We start from the raw sequence: 18,890 nt of genomic DNA on the forward strand, positions 1-18,890 counted from the left end.
AAGTAGTTTAAACAATATAGGTACTATACATCAATATTTAAAATATATATAGAAAATATAAGATACACAATAAATATATACAATCAAATGTACTGGTAAGGTTGGAAGTGATGATATAAAATTAAGATAAATAATAAATAGGTGCAGGGTTCAGGCATTCACTGACCAAGTTAGCAGCGCAGTAGAGGTAGATTAATGTTGGTATGGGACACATACCCACACACATACCCACACACACACACACACACACACACAAACACACACACACACACAGTTGGTAAGTTAAAAATAGAGGTATAAATAGTAATAGTAATAAATAAGGTGCAAGTGAGTCATCATATTACATTACAAAGCTGTGGCCACAGAATGCAGTATAGTTGCCCAGACCAATGCACAGGGTCCTATTGCACAGTCCCCACTACACAGTCCTGGAAAGCAGGGGTCAGTATCAGTAATGTCCTAGTACAGTGATCACACTATTGGACAGACATCCCCCCTACCCCCACCCCCACCACACACACACGCGCACACACACACAGCCTGCGGCTACAGGCACACACACACATACCTCCAGGTTTCCCGGCCTGGGGGGACCACTGGCATCTCACAGTTCAGCACATCCTGAAGTAATGAGGGGGGGCAGGTGATGCATGGAGTTCAAAAGTCTGATGGCAGTAGGATAGAAACTGTTCTTCAGTCTTGTAGTGCGGCTGTGTTAACCTGTGTTTGTGTGTCTTCCCCAGTGACCGCGCCCTTTAAAAGGAGAGGAGAGCAGAGAAAGGGAGCTCTCTCCCCAACCAGAACACGTGTGTGTGTGTGTGTGTGTGCACGGCTGGGAAGTGATAAAAGGCTGAAAAGCTAGCAATAAATAGTTCATTGAGAACTCAGTTCTGGCCTGCCGTGCTTCTCTGCTCCACCCACCTGGTCCAATACTACACGTGATTACTGCGATATTCAGCGAGATGCGTTATATGCATGCGCAGTAGTGAAAAAACCGACAGCCTGACTCGTACACGATATGATTCGGAATTCTTCGGTAGTTTTCGTCCTGCCGATAAACACATCGATTCACACAGACACGGCACGCGCTTCATATGTGGCGGCTTTAGTTGACGGTGTGTCTGAATCTTCACTTCATATATATATATATTTTTTTTTCAACTAGCCAGCCGGGCTGGCTAGTGACAGGAATTACCCGCCAAATGACAAATTAAGTCGCCTCGGGCGACTGGACCACCGCAAATTTCGAGCCCTGTATAGTGCCATTTTTAAATTTTGTTTGAAAACTTTCAAAGTTTGCAAATGAGCAAATTCCTTTGCTGCATTCCGATCGGATTTTGATAGGATTTCTAGTGCTTTTTAAAAATTCTGTTGGAAAGTGTTTAGTGAGAGAGATGCATTTTAGTCACACTAAGACAGTGCAGGATTTATTTAATTGAGTTGTTACTATTTTGGTCAAATCTTATTAAAATGTAATTTATGTATGATAGTTCTCTGTATTTTTACATGAGCTTACAAAATAAAAACACATTTGATGCAATCCAATAATACTTTCATTCACTGTGACTATTTTAAGAAATGATAAACATTCTTCTAAAGCATTATTTGCATTATTTTCTGTGGGTCTCTGTATGGATACAATATTCAGGCAGGAGATTTTTCAGCTAAAAATCTGATTTAAGACTTCCCCTTCATTATTATATTAAAATTCAAGACCAGGGTATTATTTCAGATTTTTCTCTCTGAGCTCTCTCATGCCTGATACAGGAATCCCATAACCTTTAGTAATTGATAGAACAATATCAACAATTCAAAAACTCTTTAATTGTATACATTTCAAATGGTTTGCAATTAATTGGGATCCACTGTTTTTATCGTTTCAATCGCGCATCAGACCCTCGGCCAGTTGAAAATGTTGTTCACGCACTTTTCTCCCCCATGAGAATTTTGCAAAGTTGGCAAGCATGGGCTTATACTTTTGTACTGCCTCAAATCATATTCGAGACATAAGATTAATTGCAACTATAGAAAAATATAAGGAAAGATGCTGAAAATAAGTAATCCTCAGATAACTGAGTAACAATTGTTAATGAAACTGTAAACAGTAAAACAACAATTTCAATAACATTTGACACTTTAAATGCAAACTTCCGAGGGTTTTGCTGGACCGAGTAAATATTGCTTCAAGTTTTTTTTTTTTTTTATTTAATGATAGTTGACTCAGATTTAAGTTCCATCAGGAGGGAATTCCATAATTTAGGCCCATTAGCAGCAATAGTACATTTGTAGATATTAGTTCTGCAAAGCTTAACTCTAATCGCTTGAGTATCTCATAGCATATTGATGAATTTGAAAATTTTTACAAAAAATACTTTTAAATGTTTCTGGTATAGTATTAAAATGAGCAGAGTATGCCTAGTCCTACTTGTAAAGAGTGAATGTTATTCAAATTTAGCGTTATATCTATAAAATAAAGGACCAGTATGTGCTTTGTATGAGGATTTAGTGAAAATTCGTACAACACGCTTTTGCAAAACAGTCAGTCTATTAAGATTTGTTTTATAAGTAGATCCCCATACTATATTGCCATAATACAAATAAGAATAGACTAATGAATAATAAAGTTTAAACAATGATGGTTGTGACAAGTAAAATTTGGATTTTGAAATTATTCCTATAGTTCTAGATATTTTACTAGATACTGTTGATATGCTCTTTCCAACTTAGATTTTGATCAATTATCACACCTAAGAATTTTATGCTTTGACTGCTAGATATTAACTTATTAATCCTAATCATAAAATTCAAATTGTCAAATCTTTTTTGTCTAGCTCTGAATATAACACATTTTGTTTTCTTTATACTGATTGACAGTTTATTATTAGGAGTAAGCCAGTGTGACACTTTATTAAGCTCTTAAGTATATCAGTTAGATGTTCAATATTCTTGCATGAATAGAAAATATTTGTGTCATCAGCAAATAAAATAAATTTCAATAGTTTAGAACAATATCATTAACATACAGGACAAACAGCAAAGGACCTAGTATACTCCCTTGTGGAATCCCGCATTTAATGATTTCTTGTTTAGATGAAACATTTTTAAATTTTACATGTTGTTTTCGATCATTTAAGTAATTCCGTACCCATTGAAGTATAGTGCCTCTTATACCATAATGTTCAAGTTTGGTTAAGAGGATGGAATGATTCACAGTATCAAAGGCTTTTGACAAATCCAAAAATACACCAGCACATACTTCTTTATCATCAATGAAGCACTACAAGCTGCCTCCTGTCATGGTGCGTAGTTACCATTGCTATGGGGGTCATGTGAGGGTGCAAAGCCTCTATAGGCCAATATCAAACCTCCCCTTTATCTCCAAGAGCCTAGAAAAAGCTGTGGCACAGCAGTTATGCTCATATTTACATAGGAATAACATCCATGAAATGTATCAGTCAGGATTTAGACCTCATCATAGCACAGAGACAGCTCTGGTTAAAGTAGTAAACGACCTACTGTTGGCATCTGATCAGGGCTGTGTCTCGCTACTTGTGTTGCTTGACCTTAGTGCAGCATTTGATACCATTGATCATTCCATTCTTCTGGATAGACTAGAAAATGTTGTGGGAGTTAAGGGAACGGCCCTCTCCTGGCTCAGGTCTTATTTATCTGATCGCTATCAGTTTGTTGATGTAAATGGTGATTTTTCTAGACATACTGAGGTAAAAGTTTGGTGTTCCACAAGTTTCTGTTTGAGGCCCACAGTGCTTTTTCCTTTATACATGTTCCCTCTGGGTGAGTCGTAAGCAGGGTATTAGTTTCCACTGTTATGCTGATGACACACAGTTGTATGTTTCTGCAAAACCTGATGAGAGACACCAGCTTTATAGAATTGAGGAATGTGTGAAGGACATTAGACACTGGATGCTTATTAACTTCCTTCTGCTTAACTCTGACAAGACTGAAGTACTTGTACTCGGACCACATGCAGCTAGAAGTAAGTTTTCTGATTCCACAGTGACTCTGGATGGCCTTTCTGTTTCTTCACGTGCAGCAGTAAAAGACCTCGGTGTGGTCATTGACTCCAGGCTTTCATTTGAAACTCATATAGATAATATTACGAGGAGAGCTTTCTTTCATCTCAGAAATATTGCTAAGATAAGAAATATAATGTCACTACATGACGCATAAAAACTAGTTCATGCTTTTGTTCCCACCAGGTTGGATTACTGTAATGCCTTACTGTCTGGATGTTCCAGTAGGAGCATAAACAGGCTCCAGTTAGTTCAAAATTCATCAGTGAGAGTCCTTGCTAGAACTAGAAGATATGACCCCATCACCCCTGTCTTATCCACACTGCATTGGCTCCCAATCAAATTTTGCACATGGATTCAGGAGAACCCGAGTGTTAATATTGATGACTGTGGTATTTCTGAAAGATTGTCCTTCAAAAATCTTGGAGTGATTTTGGGAGCCATAAATTTATTAGGGATTAAATTAGTTCATATGTTGAAAGTCTTTATTTTTCTATGCTTTACACTGCTTTGTGACATCTGTTTTTAAAAGTGCTATAAAAATAAACTGACTTGACTTGATTCTTATCTCACATTCCAGGCACATTTCAAGGCTATTGCCCAGATAGCATTTTTTCATCTTCGTAATATTGCCAAAATCTGATCTATTCCATCTTTGTATGATGCTGAAACATTAATACATGTATTTGCATTCTCCTGACATGATTATTATAATGCTGTTTTCTCTGGTCTTCCTCGTTGTGCTACTAGAAGTCCTCAGCTTGTCCAGGATGCTGCAAGTAGAATGCTGACAAAAACTAAAAACATGTGATCATATAAAACACCCATCCGTGCCTCTCTTCACTGGTTACCAATACAACTTGAGCTGAATTTAAGGTTCTTCCTTCAACTCAAAGCTTTGCATGGACTCGTACTACCTTACCTCACTGAAGTAATTACACCATACACACTAGTATGCCCCCTTCGCTCTCTTTATGCTGGTCTCTTGGTCATTCCCCTGTGAAGCAAAAATTAGCTGGTTAAAGAGCTTTTACCTACCATGTACTCTACTTCTGGAATGGCCTTCCATTATATGCAAGAGAAGCACACTCGGTGGATATTTTTAAATCAACACTTAAAACCAACCTTTTCTTCCTTCACTATGGGGCACCCTCAAACTCAAGAAGGTCTAATCCCCATGAATGTGGATTTTTTTTTAATCCATTCATTTTCATGTATTTATTTTAATTAGCATTTATTTATTTAATCTAGCCTTTATTTTTATCTCTATATGATTGTTTTAATTATCATCCATTTATGTTACTTGATTTTATTTATCTTTTACTACTTACATTCAGTAGTTCCCCTTATATGATATTGTAATTGCTATTAATGCTACACTGATCTGGTTACCTTATTTTTTATTTTTGCTTGCCTACCTTATGTTTTCTTTTATTTGTAAAATGTATTGGGACCATGTTGCAAGGTGATTCTGCACTTTAAATAAATTGAATATCGACTCAAGGAGTTTTGCATTACCAATGTCACCTCAGGCTTGTTCATTAGGGATAAATTTATTAATTCATGTTTAAAATCTTTATTTTTATGTAAAGCTGCTTTGCAACAACTTATATTGATAAAAGTGCTATACAGATAAATTGACTTGACTCTGATCGTTGTTTGTAGCTCTCCCAACCATTGCCCGTCCCTGATTGTGAACTTTGATCACCAATTTGGATTTGTTTGAACTGGTTAAGTAAAGAACTGAACTGCACCTGTATCTGTGTGTGCCTCTCTCTCTCTCTCTTTCTCTGTGTGTGTGTGTGTGTGTGTGTGCATGACAGGTTGCTTCGCCAAGCACATGGATGCAGTGGACTTAGATACTCTCTGCTCACAGGCATCACCTCAGAGAGCATCTCCAGGAGAAGACCACACAAGCACAGTGGCTTGCGGCAACCCTTGCCCAAGCCTTCTCCCAGTGTTCTGCACTAGTGGCACCTCCTGGTCCCATTGCACCTGCTCTACCCCTCATAGTCAGACCTGACAAGTTTGCAGGGGAACCCACACATTGTCAGGGGTTCCTACTCCAGTGCTAGCTGCATTTCCCTGCATAGGAGGCCATCTCTGATCAATCAAAGATCATCCAGTTCCTCAGCATGCTCACCAGCAAGGCGCTTAGTTGGGCTACCGCAATGTGGGAAAAGGGTGGCAATCTGATGTTGTCTTTTGACCGATTCATGGCCTTGTTTTGCTAAGTCTTCAAACATGCTCTAGAGAGCAGGGAGGTCAGTGAGCAGTTGCTAGTCATGAAGCAAGCCAGGAGGAGAGCAGCCAAGTATGCGTTGGAGTTTCACACGTTAGTGGGCAGAGTGTGGCTGGAATGAACCAGTGCTGAATGCTGCTTTCAGCCAAGAACTGAACATCATCCTCACTGAGGTAGCATGTCAAGATGACAAAGCAACTCTTGGCTCAAAACTGTAACTGACACCATCTCTCCTCACATTCAGTCACCATGCCCGAGTCGCCGGAATTCATGCAGATCAGCCGCACTTGCCTGAGCCTCACTGGGCATGAGAGATGGCGATGGGAAGGGCTGTGCTTCTAGTGTGGAGAACCCAGCCATTGCATCATGCACTGTTCCACATGGGGAAGAGTCACCCCCATCACTGACTCACTCAAGGTGATCCACCTTTCCAAGAAACCCTGTGGTGAGTCAGAATTCATTTCTTTCCATACAGTCATTCATATTACAAGCTCAGATCCTGCACTCAGTAAATTCTTGTCTCTTTCCAGAGTTAATTGATGATGGAGCAGCAGACAAAATTACCAAGCCATAGCCCTCCAGCTTAAGATACTACTACAAACCTTGCAAGATCCCTTTAATATTAACACCACTGATGGTTCTTGTACCAATGGGACCCCATCACCAGTGCACCACCCCATTCAACTTCACGCACCAAAATGATCTCGCCCTCTTAGTCACCATTACCCCAAACACCTTCTCATTCTGGGTCTACCCTGGATACAGCTCCATAGCCCACAAATTTCATTGGCAGAAAAATACATAGTCCGAACACTGTTCCATTACTACCTGTGCCACCCCTGCATAACCTTCATAACCACCTTTGTGGAAAGCCATAACCAGCATTCCCCTGTCCACATCCCAGATGAGTATCTTGAATTCAAAGATGTGTTCAGTAAGACCAAAGTCAGCGGATTACCTCCATGCTTCCCCATGGCTGTGCTGTTGACTTGCCTCTAGGCACCACTTCATAGTGAAGCCATATGCATCCTCGGTCTCTTACTGAGCAAAAGACAATGGAGGAACATGTGCAGGAGGTGCTTTAGCAGTGATGTATCCGGCCTTCCGTCTCACCAGGTTCAACTGGGTTCTTCTTTGTGGAGAAGAAAGGGAGTGGACTGCACCTGTGCATTGATTACTGGGGTTTAAACCAGATTTCAGTAAAATATCCACACCCTCTCCAGCTTGTCCTTTCTGCACCTGAACAGCTCCACTCTGCACACACATTTACTAAACTGGACTTGGGCATACAATCCAGGATGAGTGGAAGACTGCCTTTAGCACTACCTCTGGCCACTATGAATATAGTGTCATGCCATATGGGCTCTCTTGCACCCCCTCAGTGTTGCAGTGTTTTATTAATGACATGCTGAGAGATATGCTGGGGAAATTTGTGATCATCTACATCAATGATATTTTAATATACTCCCCCTCCCTGGAAAGTAATGTCACCCATGTCAAGAGAATTATGTCATGTCTCTTGGAGAACCAGCTGTATATTAAAGGTGAAAAATGCAAGTTACATATTCCCACTGTCTCCTTCCTTGGGTACATCATTAACATGTTCGGCAGAATCCTGAATGACAGCAAGGTGAGGGCCGTGACTGAGTGGCCCACTCCATGCACAAAGACTTTGAGTATTTCCCGGGGTTCACACATTTCTGCAGGTGCTTCATAAGAGGATTCAACTTGGCTGCAGCCCCACTCATGGCACTCTTTTAAAAAAAGGTCACAGAAAAATCGCATGGAGCACTGCTGCCGAGGATGCATTTCAAAGACTTAAGACCACATTCACCACAGCCCTCATACTACATCTGACCAAGCCATTTGTTGTGGATGTTGATGCCTCAGAGTCAGGAGTGGGGGGCTGTCCTGTCACAACACTTTGGCGAGAAGCCCAAGATACATCCCATGGCTTTTCTCACAAAAACTCTCCCCCACTGAGCAAAACTACAACCTCGGTAACTGGGAGCTGAAAGAGTAGAGACACTGGCTAGAAGGCACTGCATACCTATTTACGGCTTTGACAGATCATAAAATTCTGGAATACTGCCGCACTGCAAAATGACTGAACTCTTGCCAACACCAATGGTCCCTCTTTTTCAAGCAGTTTAATTTCACCCTGTCTTATCACCCCAGGTCCAGAAATACCAAGGCTGATTCCCTGTCCTGCAAAAATCCCACTCAGACCAGTCAGGTCCAGAACCCAGCTTGCCACAGTCTTGTTTTCTTATTGTCATCTGCAGGAGTTGATCAGGCAAAAAGACTGATGCAGTCTAAAGCTGAGTTTATTGAGGTAATCCAACAATGGTTTAGCTCTGCTCCATGACAACTGATGTTGTACGGAGTAATACAAATAGTAATAATCACCTGGGACTTGACAAGGAGATTGCAGGCACACTCACTTACCATATCCTGGCTGCATGCCACCCCCAGTCTCACCTATGTATGTCCACAACACTGGGGACAGCTCATAACTTGGGCTCACACTACTCTGGCTACCAGACATCCAGGTACACCGAGAACACTTTAGCTGGTCAGTACTGATGGCCAAGTATGTAGTCTGATATCTATAAATACATCAAATCCTGCTCATCCTTTGCTCAGGTTAGTACCCCAAACCATCCCTGCTGGTAAGCTTATGCCACTGCCCGTGCAACAATGCCCTTGGTCTCACATTGTGCTGGATTTTTGTCACTGACCTTCCTGAATCCCTCAGCAACACCATCATTCTGATTGTCCTGGACAGATTCTCATGCTCCCTGTGCTTAATCCCGATGCTACCCACTGCCTTAGAGATAGCAGAGCTTCTTTTCAACCACATATTCAAGGTAATATGGCATATTGTCTGTGACAGGGGGTTCAGTTTATGTCCAAGGCATGGTCCGTCTTTATGGAGAAGTTGGAGATTTCAGTGAGTCTCATGTCTGGCTACCATTCTCAGTCCAATGGACAAATAGTGTGTGCCCACCAGGAGATTACCAGCCTGCTTCCTGAGAACCTACTGCTCAAAGAACCAAGGGAACTTGGGCTTGGTTTCTCCCATGTGCGTAGTACTCCCAAAATTCCCATCACAATTCCGCCACCCACCTCACCCCATTCTAGCATGTCCCCAGTTACCAGCTACCCCTGTTCCTGTGGAATGCCGATCCCACTGAATCACTCACTGTCAGTGGCTACTTCCAGCAGAGCTAGCAGGTGTGGGAATGTATCACACACCACGAACACACACACACACACACACACACACACACACACACACACACAGTGAATCAGTCGCTTAGTACAGTCAGTCTGTCATTGCCAAACTCATTTAGATTAGATTAGATAAAACTTTATTGATCCCTTTGGGAGGGTTCCCTCAGGGAAATTACAATTCCAGCAGCATCATTACAGATAAAAAGAGAAAAGAAATAGAGGAAAAACTTCTAGATAAATTAAAATAAATTAAGTATTTATATATACAAATATAAAAAGAATAAAATATGGGGAAGAGAGGAAGGGGGAGGGGGGAAGGAGGGGGAAAAGGGGGGGGGGGCGGCAGGAGAGATATTGCACATTATATTGCACATTGTCCGGTATTGCTTATTGTTAGGCTAGGCTACTGCTTCTTCCTGTCCTCCATCACCCCTCCTCCCCCCAGAGAGGAGTTGTACAGTCTGATGGGGTGAGGGACAAAGAAGTTGAGTCTGTTCGTCCTGCACTTGGGAAGGAACATTCTGTCACTGAACAGGCTCCTCTGGTTGCTGATGACAGTGTGCAGAGGGTGACTGGCATCATCCATGATGTTCAATAGTTTGTCCATAGTCCTCTTCTCTGCCACCGTCACCAGAGAGTCCAGATTCATGCCGACCACAGAGCCGGCCGGCCTGCCTGATCGGTTTGTCCAGCCTGGATGTGTCCTTCTTGGATGTGCTGCCCCCCAGCACACCACAATGTAAAACAGGACACTGGCAACCACAGACTGATAGAACATCCACAGGAGTTTCCTGCAGATGTTAAAGGACCGCAACCTCCTAAGGAAGTATAGCCTGCTCTGTCCCTTCCTGTATAAGTGATTGGTGTTGCAAGTCCAGTCCAGCTTGCTGTCCAGCCACAGCCCGAGCTACTTGTAGGAATCCACAGCCTCCACCTCGACTCCCTCGATCAGAACTGGTCGTGACCTTGGTCTGGACCTCCCAAAGTCAATGACCAGCTCCTTGGTCTTCGAGGTGTTGAGCTGCAGATGGTTCCTGTTGCACCACACAGCAAAGTCCCTCACCAGGCTCCTATACTCCTCCTCTCTGTTGTCACTGATACACCCAACGATGGCTGTGTCATCGGCAAACTTCTGAATGTGACACAGCTCCGAGTTGTAGCAGAAGTCCGCGGTGTACAGGGTGAAGAGAAGAGGGGCCAGCACCGTGCCCTGGGGTGTTCCGGTGCTGCTAATCACAATGTCAGACGTGATGTCCTTCAGCCTGACATACTGCGGCCTGTCAGCGAGGTAGCTGGAGATCCAGGTGACCAGGCAGGGGTCCACTCGCATCCTGTTCAGTTTGTCCTGAAGCAATAGGGGCTGGATGGTATTGAAGGCACTCGAGAAGTCCAAGAAGAGGATCCTCACTGTGCCATTTCCCTTATCCAGATGCGAGTGGGCTCGGTGTAGCAGGTAGAGGATGGCATCTTCCACACCAATACCTGCCCGGTACACAAACTGCAGACAGTCCTGGGTATGTTGTACCTGGGGTCTGAGGAGGCTGAGGAAGAGCCACTCCAACATCTTCATCAGATGTGAAGTGAGTGCCACCGGTCGGAAAACGTTCAGCTATCTGGGCCGATTCTTTTTGGGAACTGGAACGATACATGAGGTCTTCCAGAGGGTGGGCACTCTCCCCAGCTGCAAGCTGAGGTTGAAGATGCATTGGAGTGGTTCACCCAGTTCAGCAGTGCAGGTCTTCAGTAGTTGGGGACACACTTTGTCCGGGCCTGCTGCTTTCCTGGGGTGAAGCTTCCTCAGTTGACCTCTGACCTGGTCTGCAGTAATGCATAGAGGAGTCTGTGTTGAGGTGGGGGATGAGGGGGCTGCTGTGATGACTAGGGGGAGGTGTGTTGAGGGAAGAAGGAGAGATGGCTGCAGTGAGGGAGAGGGTGGGGGGGACGTGGGCTGGTTGAACCGATTGAAGAAGTCATTCAACTCATTCGCCCTCTCCACTGTCCCCTCAATGACTCTGGTCTTTATATTGTGGCCTGTGATGGTTTTCACACCTTCCCAGACCTCCCTCATGCTGTTCTCCTTCAGCTTCTGGTCCACCTTTCTCCTGTAGCTGTCCTTAGCTTCCCTCATGCAGCGTTTCACCTCCTGCTGTGCTGCTTTCATCGTCTCCCTATCCCTGCTCCTGAAGGCGGCCTTCTTCCTGTTGAGGACAGCTTTGACTTCCTGTGTTACCCATGGCTTGTTATTAGGGTAACACCGTACAGTCTTAGCGGGGGAGACCATGTCTGCACAGAAGTTGAGGTAATCCATCAGACAGTGTGTTAGCCCCTCTATGTCCTCACAGTGTGGGCTAAGCAGCACATCCCAGTCCGTGATATCATAGCAGTCCCTGAGGGCATCTTCCATTTCAGGGGACCACCTCCTGATGGAGCTAGTTGTTGCAGGCTGCCTTTGAACCAGGGGGGTGTACTTCGGCTGTAGAAGAACCAGGTTGTGGTCAGACTTCCCTAGTGGGGGGAGGGGTGTGGCTCTGTATGCATCCCTCACATTAGCATACAGCAAGTCAATTGTCCTGTTGTTCCTTGTTGGACAGTCCACAGCCTGGTAAAAAGCAGCCAAAGTAGAGTCCAAAGTAGCATAATTAAAGTCCCCAGAAATGATGATAAATGCCTCAGGGTGCTGTGTCTGCAGCCTTGCTGTGACCGAGTGAATCCTTTCACATGCAGTGGCTGCGTCTGCCCTCGGAGGGATGTACACAGATGATCACGTGACTGAACTCCCTCGGCAGATAATATGGCCGCAGGCTAACGGCTAGCAGCTCCAAGTCTGGGCAACATAAAACTGTCTTTACGGAGATATGTCCCGGGTTACACCAGCGGTTGTTAACATAAATGATGAGTCCCACACCTTTGCTTTTCCTGCATGTGTTAGTGTCTCTATCGGCTCTCACAGCAGTGAATCCCTGCAGGTCCACGTTAGCATCCGGTACAAGGTGTGTTAGCCATGTCTCTGTAAAGATAAATAAGCTGCTCTCCTGGTAAATCCGCTGATTGTTCAGAGCGGAAAGCTCGTCGGCTTTATTCGGCAGCGAGTTCACATTCCCCATGATAACGGAGGGAATGGATGGTTTGCAGTGCCACCGGTTGTCCGCTAGCCTAGCCTTTAGCTTAGCTCCGGCTTTGCAGCCCCTGGGTTTCCTCCTCAGCTCGGCCGGGATGGAGTGTCGCATCCCAGCTCGTCCCATTGTTTTCTGTATTGTTATCCTTGTTCTGACCCTGTGCTTCCTGGTCCCATTCCAGTTTCCTGTTCTCAAGTTTGGATCAATTTCTGATTGTTTGCAGCTTGCCCAAGTATTACCTATCCCTGACTTTGAATTCTGATCACCAATTTTGATTTATTTGAACTGGTTAAACAAAAAACTTTTGGCGATTTTTAATTGCAGTTTAATGGCCAACAGCAATTGGTCCTAGGACCAGTATTTCTGTCTTGTGAGAATCAAGTAGAAGGAAGTTAATAAGCGTCCAATGTCTAATGTCATTGACACATTCCTCAATTTTATAATCAGCTGTTCATTGATGGACACTTGAGTACAAAACTGTTCATGACAACTACAGTCCTAAATTTATCATAGAAATTGTAGTCCTAAACCATCATAGCAAAACTGTTTGTATTAAATGTCCAGAACCATCTCCTGAGTGTATCATTAGGCTGTCCATATGGGGCCATCCATGAGCCAATGCAGTGTGGATAAGACAGGGGTGATGTGATCATATGTTCTAGTAAGGACTCTTGCTGCTGTATTTTGAACTAACTGGAGCTTGTTTATGCTCCTACTGGAACATCCAGACAGTAAGGAATTACAATAATCCAACCTGGAGGGAACGAAAGCATGAACTAGTTTTTATGCATCATGTAGTGACATCGTATTTCTTAGCAGTGTTTCTGAGATGAAAGAAAGCTATCCTCATAATATCTCCATGAGTTTCAAATGAAAGACTGGGGTCAATAATCACCCCGAGGTCTTTTACTGCTGCACGTGAAGAAACAGAAAGGCCATCCAGAGTTACTGCATAATCAGAAAACCTACTTCCAGCTGCATGTGGTCCTTGTACAAGTACTTTTGTCAGAATTAAGTAGAAGGAAATTAATAATACAGTGTCTCATGTCCTCAATTTTATGAAGCTGGTATCTCATCTGGCTTTGCTGAAATAGACTGTGTGTCATCAGCATAACAGTAAGCTAATACCATGTTTATGAATAATATTACCCCAGAGGTCGCATATATAAATAAAAATGCAGTGGGCCTAAAACAGAACCTTATGGAACACCAAACATAAGATAGTATGTGTAGGGAGGTCACCATTTACATCAACATACTGATAGCGATCAGTTAAATAAGAGCTGAGCCAGGAGAGGACCGTTCCCTTAACTCCCACAACATTTTCTAGTCTATCCAGGAGAATGGAATGATCAATGGCAACAAAAGCTGCACTAAGGTCAAGCAATACAAGTAAGGAGACACAGCCTTGATAAGATGCCAACAGTAGATCATTTACTACTTTAACCAGTGCTGCCTCTGTGCTATGATGAGGTCTAAATCCTGACTGATACATTTCATGGATGTCATGCCTATGTAGATATGAGCATAACTGCTGTGCCACAGCTTTTTCAAGGATCTTGGAGATAAAGGGGAGGTTTGATATTGGCCTGTAATTGGACAGCTGACAGGGGTCAAGGTCATCTTTCTTTCCATCAGGTGTCTAATAACCCTAGTTTAAAGGATTTAGAATAGAATAGAATGCCTTTATTGTCACTATACACATGTACAATGAGATTAAAGCATCTCCAATAACAGCGCAAACAGCATGTAGAGAGAGAGAGAGAAAGGGGGGGAGGTGCACAGTCCTGAGGTGTATGTGTTGTGTTACACATTATGGAGTGAGGTATTGCTCATTGCACATAAGTATTGCACAGGGAGAGTCACATTATAAAATAAAATATTACACATTTATGAAGTATTGCAAGGTAAGGTAAGGTGCACAGACTAGGTGTATGTGCTGTGTGTAAGGTGCACAGTCCTGAGGTGTATGTGTTGTATGTAAGGTGCACAGTCCTGAGGTGAGGTGAATGTGTTGTGTTTCACATTATGGAGTGAGGTATTGCACATTATAAAAGTATTGCACAGAGAGAGTCACCTTATAAAGTATTGCACATTATAAATTATTGCACGAGGAGAGTCACATAGAAAAATAAATAAACTATAAAGTCAGAGCATATCCGAGTTCAGGGCGGTTATGGCTTTTGGAAAGAAGCTGTTTTTTGAATCGGTTTGTCTTTGTCCTGATGCACCTGTAGCGCCTCCCTGAGGGCAACAGGTCGAACAGATCAAAGCCAGGGTGGGAGCTGTCCTTGATAATGTTCTTAGCTCTGCTAAGGCAGCGGGAGGTGTAAATGTCCATCAGGGAGGGGAGAGGGCAGCCAATGATCTTCTGTGCTACCTTAACTACTCTCTGGAGCCTCTCCCTGTCTACAGCAGTGCAGCTGCCGTACCATACTGTAATACAGTACGTCAGCAGGCTCTCAATGGATGAGCGGTAGAAGGTCAGCAGCAGGTTGGAGTTTAGGTTGTACTTCCTGAGGACTCTCAGGAAGTGTAGCCACTGCTGAGCCTTCTTAATGACTGCTGTAATATTTACTGACCAGGAAGTGTCGGTGGAGATGAGGACGCCGAGAAACCGGAAGGTGTGGACCCTCTCCACATACACGTTGTTGATGTAGAGGGGAGCTAGGTCAGTGCTGTGCTTCCTGAAGTCAACAATGAGCTCTTTGGTTTTCTTGGTGTTCAGAGCAGGGTTATTTTCTGAACACCAGGCTGCCAACTTCAGGACCTCCTCTCTGTAGGCTGCCTCGTCTCCTTTTGAGATGAGTCTGACCACTGTGGTGTCGTCAGCAAACTTGACAACGAGGTTGTTGTTGTGGGTCGAACTACAGTCGTGGGTGTAGAGGCAGTACAGGAGGGGGCTCAGCACACAGCCCTGTGGAGAGCCAGTGCTCAATGTGTGGGTGGAGGAGAAGTGGGGGCCAAGTCTCACAGTCTGGGGCCGGTTAGTAAGAAAGTCCTTTATCCAGGCACATGTGAGAGGGGGGAGGCCGAGAGTGTCCAGTTTTCTAATAAGGATGTCCAGGATTATTGTATTAAAAGCTGAACTGCAATCCACAAAGAGTATGCGGACGTAGCTCTGCTGCTGCTCCAGGTGGTTTAGCGCAGAGTGGAGAGCTACGGTGATGGCGTCGTCTGTGGATCTGTTTGTGCGATATGCGAACTGGTAGGGGTCGAAGTCTGGGGGGAGGTGGTCCTTGATGTGCTGAAGAACTAGTCTCTCGAAGCACTTCATAATTACCGGGGTGAGGGCCACAGGACAGTAATCATTCAGGCTGGTGACAGGAGACTTCTTCGGCACTGGGATTATTGTTGCAGATTTTAGGCAGGGCGGGATGACTGCCTGAGCCAGGGAGAGGTTAAAGATCCTGGTGAAGGTAGGGGCGAGCTGGTGGGCGTACGCTCTGAGCACCTTACCAGGGTACACCATCTGGGCCGGCAGCTTTCTTGGGGTTCACTGCCAGGAGCACCCGTCTGACATCGTGCTCCTGTACAGTGAAAGGAGTGGTGTAGGAACTGTGTGGGGGCAGGGCAGGAGCAGATGAGTGCTGCTGAGATGTTTCAAAGCTAGCAAAGAAGCGATTTAGCTCCTCTGCTAGCGGCGCACTCCAGTCTCCTGTTGGCACATCACAGTCTCTGAAGTTTGTGATGTCCTGAATACCCTGCCACACCTCCCCTGTGTTGTTGCTGGACAGGTGGGACTCTATGCGCAGCCTGTGGTCCACCTTGGCTTTATTTATTCCTCTTTTCAGATCAGCTTGAGTGGCTCTGTACAGAGCTCTATCACCTGACCTGAAGGCAGCATCGCGAGCCCTGAGGAGTGAGCGGACCTGGCTGGTCATCCAGGGTTTCTGGTTTGGGAAGACCTGGATGTTTTTATCCACCATCACATTCCCGATGCAGAACTTGATATAGTCCAGCACCGTTCCTATGAATGTCTCCAGCTCCTGGTGTTCGAATAAGTCCCAGTCTGTCTGTTTAAAGCAGTCCTGTAGTTTGGAGAGTGCATTGTCAGGACAGGTTGTGATAGTCCTTGTGGTGGGCCTGGCTCTGCGTCTGAGGGGGGTGTAGGCTGGGGAGAGCAGGAGGGAAAGATGGCCTGACTGGCCAAGGTGGGGGAGGGGTATGGCTCTGTACGTGTGCTTGATGTTGGAGTAAACATGATCCAAAGTGTTCTCCCCTCTAGTAGAACACTTAACATGTTGGTAAAACTTTGGCAGTACAGTCTTCAAGTTGGCCTTATTAAAGTCTCCTGCGATTATGTGAACACCGTCAGGGTGGGCCCGCTGCTGGCTGTTTACAGTGTTCAGCAGGAGAGAGAGAGCGCTGTGTTTACACTGGCGTCAGGTGGAATATACACAGCTGTGACAATCACTACAGTTAGCTCTCTCGGTAGAAAAAAAGGCCAGCATTTTACAGACATGTACTCGAGGTCTGGGGAACAGTGTTTATCTATAATTGTTCCGTTGTTACACCAATTATCTTGCACGTAAATACAGAGCCCTCCTCCTCTGCTCTTACCGGAGTCTTCATTTCTGTCCCAGCGGAGCAGAGTGCGGCCTGCTAGCTGCAAGCTAGCATCGGGTATTTCCGGATGAAGCCATGTTTCTGTGATAATTAAAACACAGCAGTCCTGAACATAGCGATTGCCAGCGAGTTGTAATTCCAGATCATCCGTTTTATGCACCAGGGATCTGGCATTGGAGAGATACAGGCTCGGTAGAGGTGGCTTGTGTGGTTGTTTTCTTAGCCTTAGCATAGCACCGGACCTGCGGCCCCGCTTCTGCTTCCTCTCCCTCCTCCATCTGCGCCACCTCCTAGACCCGACAACAATCCACGGAGAGCCCGGCGGTCTCGCTATGTCATCTGGGATGTTATGCGTGAAGAGAAAGTCACTCAAAACAGATATCTGGTGTTGGTCACCGATGGCTAAAAGTGTCTGGCGGGTGTACTGGATGTTCGCAGAACCGATGGTGCACAAACAAGCAAGAAATAAATGCAAAAACAAATAAACAAAAAAAGAGCACTGAAAAGGAGAGCCGTAAGCCGCTGCAACCACGCGTGCCGCCATCGTGTAGCTTTACATTTACAGTCTAGCTTTTTGCCCATTTAAAATTTTGCCCTTGAAGAAATTCATGAAGTCATCACTACTACTTATTGGTGGTGTGCTTGCTTCTGTGGTGGTATTATTCCATGTTAATTTTGCTACAGTATTAACTAAGAATCTAGGATTATTTGTTATCTTCTGTTAGGGGGGATATATTGATCTAGAAGAGGTTTTCTATAATTCAGGAGGCTTTCTGTCCTTGATAATTGGAATACTACCAATTTTGTTTAATGTAATTCATGTTCTAATTTTTGAGTGGCCTGTTTTAAGGTGAGTGTGTGATCATTATACCAGGCTGACAGTTTCTTCTCTTTATTTTATTTTTTTAAAGTGGAACAACAATCTAGGGTATAGTGGAATGTTGACTCTAAGCATTCAGTTGCCTGATCAAGGTCTGTGGGGTCTGACAGTGATCCAATCAAAGTTGATCTGGAGGATTATTGATCTAACTTTGTGCAGTAGCTGATGTGAGATGACCTAATGATCTGAGATAGCTTCAGATTATGGAAATTAGACAATTTTTTCTACACTGAATCCAAACGTTAGTACAGGATGTTTCAAAAAATTTGATATTATTTGAGATACAGATATCCCAGAAACTACATAGTCTTGAGAAATGAAACTGAACAGGCTTAATGTTGAGCAATATAAGGTTTATTCCTCAAAATTTGAATGAGAAATTCAAAAATTATGTGGATTCCATGAACGATTTCACAAATTTTCAATATGTGTGCCTAACCCTAACCCAGCTTTTCTCTTTGAACTTTTTGTTGCCATGTCCAAATCTGCATTGCAGTTGGTGCATTTTTAGAGAATTCCCTCATAAATGCATGCTGGACAGTCTTGTTTGACTGTGTTCGAATGTACTCTAACACACAAAACACCTTTTCTTTTCCAGTGAATGGCATTTCTATACCTAAAAAAATAAAAACAAAAAACACTAAAACATAAAATTTTGACGTTTTCACAAATGCTGTTAAAATTTGAGGTCAATTGAATGAGAATTGGCAAAGTTATTAGACTATGAAATTATATCAGATTTTTTGAAACACTCTGTATTATGTCAAGAGTGTGACCACCATTATGAGTAAGTCCTATTACCTTCTGATTAA

At 43.9% G+C, this 18,890-nt stretch overlaps 1 protein-coding gene across 4 annotated transcripts in view; it reads left to right on the forward strand.

Moving 5' to 3' along the window:
• The window catches only part of LOC132896318 (microphthalmia-associated transcription factor-like), a 63,256-nt gene that overhangs the window by 29,112 nt on the left and 15,254 nt on the right, over positions 1–18,890 (forward strand). The window lies entirely within an intron of this gene.

This window comes from Neoarius graeffei, chromosome 13, assembly GCF_027579695.1.
Source record: "Neoarius graeffei isolate fNeoGra1 chromosome 13, fNeoGra1.pri, whole genome shotgun sequence".
NCBI lineage: Eukaryota > Metazoa > Chordata > Actinopteri > Siluriformes > Ariidae > Neoarius > Neoarius graeffei.